Source organism: Perognathus longimembris, chromosome 8 (genome assembly GCF_023159225.1).
Source record: "Perognathus longimembris pacificus isolate PPM17 chromosome 8, ASM2315922v1, whole genome shotgun sequence".
Taxonomy (NCBI): Eukaryota; Metazoa; Chordata; class Mammalia; order Rodentia; family Heteromyidae; genus Perognathus; species Perognathus longimembris.
The window spans coordinates 33,340,525-33,351,882 of NC_063168.1; the positions used below are offsets into that span (position 1 = coordinate 33,340,525).

Below are 11,358 nucleotides of genomic sequence, written 5' to 3' on the forward strand. Positions count from 1 at the left end.
ATGGTTGAGTTCCCAACAGCCTATTTAGAAAGGCTTCTTGATGCTTACCGTACTTATACTCCTATAGATCCAGAGGCTAAGGAAAATCGAAAAGCAATTAATGTAGAATTTGTGGGACAGGCAGCTCGAGACATTAGAAAAAAGATTCAGAAAATTGAAGGGTTTGAAGGAAAAAATTTGTTGGAGTTAGTGGAGATTGCCAGCAGAGTTTTTGACAACAGGGATTCTGCAGAAGAGAGACAAGTTAGGAAATTGGCTAAGATTTTTGCTCTCTCTCAAAAAAAACAGAGGAGGAAAACAGGCTCTGAGCCCCGTGAGAGGAGACCAGGGAGAAGTAGAAATAGGGAAAGAACGTGGAAATTAGAGATAAATCAGTGTAACTACTGTAAGAGGAAAGGGCATTGGAGAGAAGAGTGCCCAAGGAGAAGGGAAACCAAAACACTGGCCTTGGATGATTGACAGAGTCAGGGCTCTCCCCTCCCAGAGCCTAGGGTAACTCTAAAAGTGGAGGGAAAACCAGTCAGATCCTTGGTGGACACTGGAGCAGACATGTCAGTTTTAAAGCAGGCCTTAGGGCCGATGACCAACCAAAAGACGAAAGTACAAGAGGCCACAGGATCTAAAAGTTATCAATAGACTACAAGTCAAAAAGTGGACTTGGGCAAAGGAACTGTGACCCATTCCTTTTTAGCAATGCCTGAGTGTCCATACCCTTTGTTGGGGAGAGACCTATTACACAAATTGGGAGCACAAATCAAGTTTGAGGCATCGCAGATTAAGGTTGACTTAAAACCCCCACAGGAGAATCAGATCCTAGAGCTATCACTGCCAATAGCCCAAGAATATGTTCTGCACCAGGCCAATGAAAATAGTTGGTTGCCCTCTCAAACTCCTCCAGGAGCTCCAAGAGAGGTTTCCCCAAGTGTGGGCAGAAACCAACCTGCCAGGCCTGGCTGTCCAACAGAGCCCAGTGCTGGTCCAGCTGAGGGCTTCTGCTGAACCTGTGAGAGTGAGACAGTACCCCATGGCCTCAGAAGCAAGAGAGGGGATCAGGGTCCATATCAACCGCCTCCTACAAGCGGGGATACTGGTCCCGTGCCAGTCACCTTGGAATACACCACTTCTTCCTGTAAAAAAGGCAGAGACAGGCGACTAAAGGCCGGTGCAAGATTTGAGAGAAGTAAATAAGAAGGTTGAAGACTTTCACCCAACTGTACCTAACCCATATACTCTGCTCAGCATGCTTGACCCCAAGAAACAGGTTTATACAGTCCTAGACCTGAAGGACACCTTCTTCCACATCCCGCTGGCAAAGGCCAGTCAGCCCCTATTTGCCTTCGAGTGGGCAGATCCGGAGAACAGATATCAAGGACAACTGACCTGGACCAGACTGCCTCAAGGGTTCAAGAACTCCCCCACCATCTTTGATGAGGTGACTCACTCCCAAATTAAATCAACAAAGAATACCCCCAGTGAGACTCCAACTCAGGAACCTGAAGAGGAGGGGGAGGAGGAGGAAGAGGAGGCAGAGGCAGAGGGTGAAGGGGAGAGTGAAAAAGAGGTACCAGAGGCAGGAGAGCCCGCCAAGCCAGAAAGTTCAGAGGAGGAATGGGACAATGAGGCTTTGATCATCAGAGCTCAAAAATACCACCGCCTCAAATTCAGACATGTTAAGGAACTAAAAAGTGCAGTTTCTTTATATGGCCCTACTGCTCCTTTTACCATCTCCCTTCTAGAATCACTAAGTGATGAATGGCTTACGGTTAATGACTGGGCCATGCTGACCAAAGCCACCCTAACACGGGGCGATTTCCTCCTATGGAAAGCTGATTATGCTGATAGATGTCAGGACATAGCCCGCCACAATATGTCTGCTGGCGGCCATTCTAAATCTTGGACCATAGAAAAATTGTTAGGCAATGAACCATTCAATACTAATGAAAAACAGGCTAAATTTCCTCCGGGTCTGCTTGTTCAAATTCAGCATGCAGCGCTTAAAGCCTGGAAAAGCCTTCCCTCTCAGGGATCTGCTATCACCTCCCTTGCCAAGATTCAACAAGGGCCCATGAGCCGTATAGTGATTTTATCGGACATCTTACTGAGGCAGCTGAACACCTTATGGGGAGGGAAGAGACAGATAATGAACTTATCCAACACCTTGCATTTGAAAATGCCAATTCTGCTTGCCAAGCGGCTATACACCCTCATCGCCATGGCAAAACTATTTCTGACTTTATAAGGCTTTGTTTTGACATTGATCCAGCCTCTCGTAATATTGGATTAGCCATAGGTGCGGCTCTTAAGGATTTTACCCAGGGACAAAAACCAAACACTTGCTTTAACTGTAAACAGCCTGGCCACTTCACAAAGGAGTGTACAGCCCCTAAGGTTAAAAGACCGCCTCCTTCATCCATATGTCCAAGATGCAAACGGGGTAAACATTGGGCCTCTGAGTGCCACTCCAAGGCTGACATACAGGGCAATCCTCTGCCTCCCAAACAGGGAAACTTCATGTGGGGCCCACCCCAGGGCCCCAGAAATCAGATGGAACAGAACTCTGGGGTTGTCAGGTTCATTCCCCAATCAGCCCCCCAACCACCATTGATGCCCTTAAATAGGCAACCACCGGTAGTGCAGGACTGGACCTCTGTGCCACCTCCCAAACAATATTAACCCCTGAATTAGGAGCTCAAATTCTCTCCACAGGGGTATTTGGCCCACTGCCCCCAGACACATTTGGCCTTATCCTGGGTCGTGGCAGTTCTATTATTCAGGGCCTTAATATCTTTCTTGGAGTTATTGATAATGATTATACTGGGGAGATTAAACTATTAGCCATCACTTCTCAGGGGCCAATCACTGTTTCCCCTGGCCAAAGAATTGCTCAGTTGATATTACTCCCTCTTAATAATAAAAACCCCTGCTATAAACAACAAAGAGGTCCTCATGGCTTTGGTTTTTCAGATACTTATTGGGTACAAGAGATCACTCAAAAAAGACCCCTTCTTAAATTAAAATTGGATGGGAAAGTCTTTGAAGGCCTCATGGATACTGGTGCAGATGCCACAATTATTTCTAAAAAAGATTGGCCCATATCCTGGTCCCTCACCTCCTCCATGACCCATCTCAAAAGGATAGTACAAACCTCTAACCCCCTACAGAGCTCAAAAATTCTCTCTTGGGAGGATGAGGAAGGAAATAAAGGCGCTGTTCAGCCCTACATAGTTGAAGGTCTTCCGGTCAATTTATGGGGCCGAGACATTTTATCTCAAATGAAACTTATAATGTGTAGCCTTAATGAATTAGTCACTCAACAAATGCTTAATCAAGGTTTTCGCCCTGGGCAAGGACTAGGTAAACACTCTCAGGGCACTAAAGAACCAATCCAGGTTAATATAAAAACCAATCGCTCTGGCATTGGCTATGAAAATTTATCCTAATGGCTGTTGACATGCCTGTACTCCATGCTTCCTGCTAACTGGACCAGATTGTGTGTGGTTGCTTTATTACTTCCAGACATAGACCTTGTTTCAGGCAGTGAACCGTTACCCATTCCTAGTCTTGATATGATAGGAGGAAGAAAGAAAAGAGCGGTTCAACTTATACCCCTTTTGGCAGGACTAGGCATAACTGCTGCCCTGGGCTCAGGAACTGCAGACCTGGGAGTAGCTGTCCATTCTTATGCAAAACTGTCTAATCAACTAATAGAGGATGTTCAGGCACTATCCAGCACCATAAACGATCTTCAAGATCAAATTGACTCCCTGGCTGAAGTAGTCCTACAAAATAGGAGGAGACTGGATTTACTTACTGCAGAACAGGGAGGGATTTGCTTAGCTTTACAGGAACACTGCTGCTTCTATGCCAACAAATCTGGGATCATTAGAGACAAAGTCAAAAGGCTCCAGGAGGACCTGATCAAACAGAGGTGAGAACTATTTGACAGCCCATTGTGGACCAAACTGAACGGACTCCTTCCCTATCTTCTCCCTTTACTAGGCCCTCTGTTTGGAATTTTAATTGTTGTGGCCATCGGCCCCTGTATTTTTAATAGAATTATGAGCTTTGTAAAACAGCAAATTGACTCCCTTGCATCTAAACCCCTTCAAATCCACTATCATAGGCTGGATTTGGCCAGCCAAAGACAGGACAACAGCGGTGTGGTCACTGTGTCCTGCTACATGTGTGGCCAGGACAGAGAGCCTTGTGCCTCCAAGGCAGCTGGAACCCGGACCGGCTAGACACATATGCCATGGGCACCTATGGGAGGGTAGAACCTAGCGGTATCTGCCAGCGAGGGCTATAAACAATTGCCGTACAGGCTCGTGGAAGCATACCCATCTGCAAAGAGGTTGGATCCGTTTAAAATCCTCTCCCTTCAAAAAGGACCATTAAAACACTTTAGGGGGATGGGTCCCTACTTCCTTCCATGGGTTAATGCCCCCATTCCCGACAACTGTACAACAACTGTCTTCTAAAGCGCTGGCTATGTTCTGGGCCTTCCACCCCCGCCAAAGTAATAATTGGCTTTTTAATTATAATAAAAAGGGAGGAGATGCCGGGAGCCAAAATAGCTGTCAGGATGTAACATAAAGAAACTATAAAACTTAACTGACAAGGATGTCTGGTGCTGGCTGTCACAATGTAACATAAAGAAACTATAAAACTTAACTGATAAGGAAATCTGGCGCTGGTTGTCATGCTCTAACAATAAGACACTATAAGACTTAGCTGATAAGAACATCTGATGTTTTCACAACCCTGCCTATTAGGCCTAACACCCTGTCTCACTTTGATGAACAACCTTGTGAACCTTCTGACTCAGCCCCTGTCCCGGGAAAGAGCATCCCACGGTATTGTAACCCAGCAATCTAATGACCCTGTCTACATGAGTTATCCCTTGCTGACTACAATATAAGCTGCCGTCTGAAAATAAAATTTGGGACCTTGATCAGAACCCTGTCTTGGTCTCCCTCCTTGTGTCAGGTTTGTCTCTCATTCAGGTCAATTCCCCCTCGGGCTCCTGTTGACGAAACCCCTTGGGCCGGGGCACAACCAGCCTAAAGTGACTTTCTGAGCTTCCACAGCCTTCAACCCTGCTACCCTGCTGCCAGACACTGATCAGACAGTGCTGCACGGCTGTGCAGAGGTTATGGCCCATGTCCACAGCATTCAACCAGACCTCACAGACGTCTCGCTACCAGACGCAGAAAAGACCATGTTCACCGATGGGAGCAGCTACGTGATGGATGGAGTGAGGCTAGCAGGAGGGCAGTCATGGAAGGGGACCAGGTTATCTGGGCTGAGCCATTACCAGTGAGCACCTCAGCACAAAAAGCTGAGCTCATTGCCCTAACCCAAGCTTTGACGCTGGGAAAGGACAAGAAGGTCAACATCTATACGGACAGCAGGTATGCATTGGCCACTGTACATGTACACGGGGCCATTTACAAGGAACACGGGCTGCTGACAGCAGAAGGCAAAACCATCAAAAACAAAGAACAGATATTAGGCCTACTTCAGGCCATATGGTTGCCAAAGGCAGTCGCTGTAATGCACTGCCAAGGACATCAGAGGGGAAACTCAGAGGAGGCAAAGGGGAACCAGAGAGCGGATGAGGCTGCATGGGAAGTGGCTACAAGAGATAATGGCCTGATGGCATTAGCCCTTCTCCCGACGCCAGCCCTCCCAGAGGAGCCCCAGTATTCTTCTGAAGATCAAAAGGTTCTCTAGTCTCTTCACAATGTAAGTAAAAAGGGAAACTGGAAACAGACTCACAGCGGAAGAATTATTCTTCCACGAGCATTAGGACAGACTCTCATCAAACAAATACACCAGAGAACCCATCTAGGAAAGAGCAAGCTAGCAGAATTAATCCGCCGGTTCTACTATATACCTGAAATGGACAAAATGCTAGAAGATATTACCAGCCGGTGCATGCCATGCCAGAGGACAAATGCTGCTGGTGGAGTAGCCGTCAAAGGAAGGAGGGAAAGAGGAACAGTGCCAGGAGCCTATTGGGAGGTAGACTTTACTGAGGTAAAAACAGTCAAGTATGGATATAAGTACCTGCTAGTTTTTGTAGACACCTTTTCAGGATGGACAGAGCTTTCCCAACCAAGTGGGAAACAGCACAGACTGTAACGAAGAAGCTGCTAGAGGACATAATTCCCAGGTTTGGACTCCCAGTGGCCATAGGCTCAGACAATGGCCCTGCTTTCATCTCTCAGTCCTTACAGGCCCTGCAGAGAATCCAAAATAAACTTTACTCCCAGATCAAGGCTGCCTAAAGATGCCCCAGCCTTACACCCTTTTGTGCCAGGACAGGTGGTGTGGGTAAGGCGACATAAGACTGAGTCCTTGGAGCCCCATTGGAAAGGCCCCTACACTGTAGTCCTGACCACTCCTACTGCTGTCAAGGTAGATGGCCTAAGGACCTGGATCCACGCTTCCTACGTCAAAGCAGCTAACCTGACCAAGGAGGACAAGTGGAAGGTGGTGCAATCTGGTGATGACCCACTAAAATGGACATTTGTAAAATATTTGAACTAATAATGTTCTTGTGACTTTGATAAAGAGTAAGAATGGGCGAGTTTAAGTTTAAACTCGGAGTTTGAGCACTACCAAATTTTTGGAGGTTTATTACATTGTCAAAAGAGGAGCTGAGGAAAAAACTTTGAGATCGAAAATGCATTTCCAGTCTGTCTATAGGCATTTTGTAACAGTTTTCAACAGACCCACAGAGGACAGGTGACTCCTAACATTGGCCCTTAACAAGTTCCAGGTAAGAGCATACTTAAAAACTATTTCTGTGTGGACCACCTTGTTGCCTTAATTGGAGTAAAGTGGCCTCTTGTAAGACTCACTGATCTGAAATCTGCGGTTTGAAGCCAGCCCAGGCAGAGAAAGGTCCCTGTGAGAGTTTTTGTCTCTACCCAGCCAGCAGAGTGCTGGGAACAGAGCTGTGAGTTGCTTTGAGGCTCAAAGTGGTAGAGTGCTAGTCTTGAGCTAGAGAGCTGAGGGACAGCACTCAAGCCCTGAGTCCAAGTCCAGCAACGAACCAAGAGAAAAATGCCAAAGGTGCATTTACCTTTGAGTGGAAAAGTCACTCCTGGGACAGATGAAGCATCCAGAGGCAGCAAGCCACTGCTTGGATGGCAGAGACAGTGTCAGATCTCAGAGTCACCTGTGTTTGGCCTTTCAAAAGTTAATTGGAGCCAGGAGGTCCTAAAAGAATAGTTTGTAAGCATGCCTTTCTAAATGCCCATGTCTATCTACTGGGCAGGAACTTGCCAGTCATCTGTGATAGTGGGTAGTAAAACTAAGATATTGGGAAGATATTGTTCCTGTGGTAACCTTCCCACTCCTCTAAGTTAACTGGAGTTGACAACCTCTATTAAGAAAAACATGCATAGCAGGCTACAGAGTCACTCCCAGGAAATGCTTGGAGTGGTAGGTGTATCCAAGTGTATTAGAGTGTCCAGATGAACTAGGGTGTGATGTCAGAGGAGGTGTGCCAGTTGCCTAGGTAACTGGATGGAGATTTACAACAGGTGAGAACACCTGCAGCTGTCTTGGGGACGGACCCCAGGGATAAACAGGTCCTTTCTGGGTGCAAGTTTAAGAACAGCAGTCACATCAGACTGGCTCTTGTAGCATCCTTGCTCTCCCCAGAAACCTGTGGGTGGAGTCATATTACAGTCCAGGCAAGATTAAGATCTCCAAGAGAAATCAATGATTTGATTTTTCTGCACAAGAAGAAAACAGGGGAATGTAACAGGGAGGTCAGATCTGGCCAGTGCCATCATTAGCTGTGGAGGAACTTCAAGTTGACTCCAGCTCAGATTAGAGCAGAAGCCAACTCCATCTTCACTAAGATCTCCACCACCCTATCCAGGGAAATTCCCCTTTGCTGTGATAAGATTGTGTAAACTGCTTGACCACCTGAAGCATGCAAAGTTCAAGGAACATTCAAGGTTAAACCCTTGCCCTCCTATGAGTAGGCATATCCACCTGCATCATGTGAGCCCCGCCAAATCCATGCACCAATTCTAACTGGAATGATAGGTTGGTTCAAATAGATACCATGAGACAGACTGTAACTCTATTGGCCACCTGCATGCGGCCTAGCATGCTCTGTAAGTGTTGTATCCTCATTGGTCACCTGCGTGTGGCAAGTTTGTCTGTGATGTTTGCCTTACAACCAGGCTGGAAGGCCACACGGACACGTGGTCCCAGCTCCCGAGTCTGGGCTGCACAGGTGTATGTGGTTCTAGCTCCCGAGTCTGGGCTGCATAAGTGCGGGTAGTCCCAGCTCCCAAGTCTGGGCCCTGATCCTGCACACGTGGTCAGCAGTTTCGGCTCCCGAGTCTGGGCTGCGACCAAGGCCAGTCAGTTCACTTTTTGTTCACTTTTTACTTCCCCAATAAAACTGTCTTTTTGTCATCTTGTAGCTGGAGACTGTGTGGTGGACTCTTGGGGGAACCAGGAATCCCCTCCCTTAGGGGGGGACCCCGTTTCATTGTAGCGAACCCCCACTCTACTTCAATTGCTGACTGTCTCATCACTTTTAGTCCCTGAGTCAGGTACCTCATTTTCTACAGCCCCCAGAGATGGCCAATGTGGTTATCAACTTGACTACATTAGGGATGCCTAGAAAATTAGTAACACATACTTCCAAATGTGTTTATGACACAGCTAAGAAACTGATTTGTTGGTTTTTGTTTTTTGTTTTTTGTTTTTTTTGGGGGGGGGGTGTTGTTGTTGCTGAAAAGCACAGACTCCTTACTTGGGCCTGAAATGTCCAAAAGATAACTAAAAGTAAGATAAAATCTTCACATTCCCTGCCTCCACTTTATGCCTGTCTCCTTCCCTCTTTGTTTCTCTCCCCTGTTACCACTGCTGCGGATCCCAGAAAGGACAGGACTGATGGATAGGAAATCTTGTAACAAGATTTAATACTGCTCCCTGAAGTAGAGTGGGGGTTCGCTACAATGAAACAGGGTTCCCCCCAAGGGAGGGGATTCCTGGTTCCCCCAAGAGTCCACCACACAGTCTCCAGCTACAAGGTGACAAAAAGACAGTTTTATTGGGGAAGTAAAAAGTGAACAAAAAGTGAACCGACAGGCCTTGGTCGCAGCCCGGACTCGGGAGCCGAAACTGCCAACCACGTGTGGAGCCCAGACTCGGGAGCTGGGCTTGTACACACCTGGGCGGCCCAGACTCGGGAGCTGGGACCGCCCCCGTGTGGCCTTCCAGCCTGGTTATAAGGCAAACATCACAGACAAACTTGTCACACGCAGGTGACCAATGAAGATACAACACTTACAGAGCATGCTAGGCCGCACGCAGGTGGCCAATAGAGTTACAGTCTGTCTCATAATATTTATTTGAACTAACCTATCATTCTAGTTAGAATTGACGCATGGATTTGGCGGGGCACACATGATGCAGGCGGATATGCCTATTCATAGCTGGTTTCCTTGAAGCTCCCAAGCCTCAGGTGGTTAATCTACATAACTTATCATAATAAAGAGGAGGACACAGGTTCCCTTGAAGCTCCCAGGCCTCAGGTAGTCAATCTACATAGTAAAGGGAGCTTCCCTGAATAGGGTGGGGGAGGGCTTAGTGGAGATGGAGTTGGCTTCTGCTCTAATCCGAGCTGGAGTCAACCTGAAGTCCCTCCACAGCTATTGATGGCACTGGGCAGATCTGGCCTCCCCACTACATTCCCCCGTTTTTTCTTGTACATGAAAATCAAATCATTGATTTCTCTAAGAGCTTTTTGCCTGGACTGTAACATGGTTCCATCCACAGGTTTCTGGGGAGAGCAAGCATGATACAAGAGCCAGTCTGATGTCACTGCTGCTCTTAGGCTTGTACCCAGAAAGAACCTGGTTATCTATGACGTCCACCCCCAGGGCAGTTACAGGTGTTTTCACATGTTTAAAGTCTGGACACCCTAATACACTTGGATACACCTCCCACTCCAAGCATTTCCTGGGAGTGACTCTGTAGCCTGCCACGCATGTTTTTTTTAACTCCAGTTAACTTAGAGGAGTGGGAAGGTTACCACAGGAAGAATGTCTCCCCAGTATCTTAGATTTACTACCCACTATCACAGATGACTGTCAAGTTCCTGCCCAGTAGAAAGACATGGGCATTTAGAAAGGCATGCTTACAAACCATTCTTTTAGGACCTCCCGGCTCCAGTTAACTTTTGAAAGGCCAAACACAGGTGACTCTGAGATCTGACACTGTCTCTGCCATCCAAGCAGTGGCTTGCTGCCTCTGGATGCTCCATTTGTCCCAGGAGTGACTTTTCCACTCAGAGGTAAATGCACCTTTGGCATTTCTCTTGGTCCGTCACTGGACTTGGACTCAGGGCTTGAGTGCTGTCCCTCAGCTCTCCAGCTCAAGACTAGCACTCTACCACTTTGAGCCTCAAAGCAACTCACAGCTCTGTTCCCAGCACTCTGCTGGCTGAGTAGAGACGAAGACTCTCACAGGGACCTTTCTCTGCCCGGGCTGGCTTTGAACCGCAGATTTCAGATCAGTGAGTCATATAAGAGGCCACTTTACTCCAATTAAAGCAACAAGGTGGTCCACACAGAAATAGTTTTTAAGTATGCTTTTACCTGGAACGAATCACCTGTCCTGTGTGGGTCTGTTGAAAACTGTTACAAAAATGCCTATAGACAGACTGGAAATGCATTTTTGATTTTAAAGTCTTTTCCTCAGTTCCTCTTTTGACAATGTAATAAACCTCCAAAAATTTGGTAATGCTCAAACTCCAAGTTTAAACTTAAACTCGCCCATTCTTACTCTTTATCAAAGTCACAATAACATCACTAGTTCAAATGTTTTACAAATGTCCATTTTAGTGGGTCATCACCAGATTGCATCACCTTCCACTTGTCCTCCTTGGTCAGGTTAGCTGCTTTGACGTGGGAAGCGTGGATCCAGGTCTTTAGGCCATCTACCTTGACAGCAGTCGGAGTGGTCAGGACTACAGTGTAGGGGCCTTTCCAGCGAGGCTCCAAGGACTCAGTCTTATGTCGCCTTACCCACACCACCTGTCCTGGCACAAAAGGGTGTAAGGCTGGGGCATCTTTAGGCAGCTTCTCATGAGCGGCCTTGATCTGGGAATAAAGTTCATTTTGGACTCTCTGCAGGGCCTGTAAGGACTGTAACAAATGTTGGTTAGACAGTTCAGCTATGGCTTCAGAACCAAGCTTAGGACATAAGGGAGGAGGCCTCCCGAACATTATCTCATAAGGTGTGATGCCCTTAAAGTATGGTGTACAGCGTACCCGCAGAAGGGCAAATGGTAGGAGGGCTGTCCAGTTTTCGCCAGTC

At 47.1% G+C, this 11,358-nt stretch overlaps 1 pseudogene; it reads left to right on the plus strand.

The window, feature by feature from the left end:
* The first annotated feature begins 416 nt into the window (after window positions 1–416).
* LOC125355980 lies at window positions 417–6,552 on the plus strand (annotated as a pseudogene).
* Window positions 6,553–11,358: the final 4,806 nt, after the last annotated feature.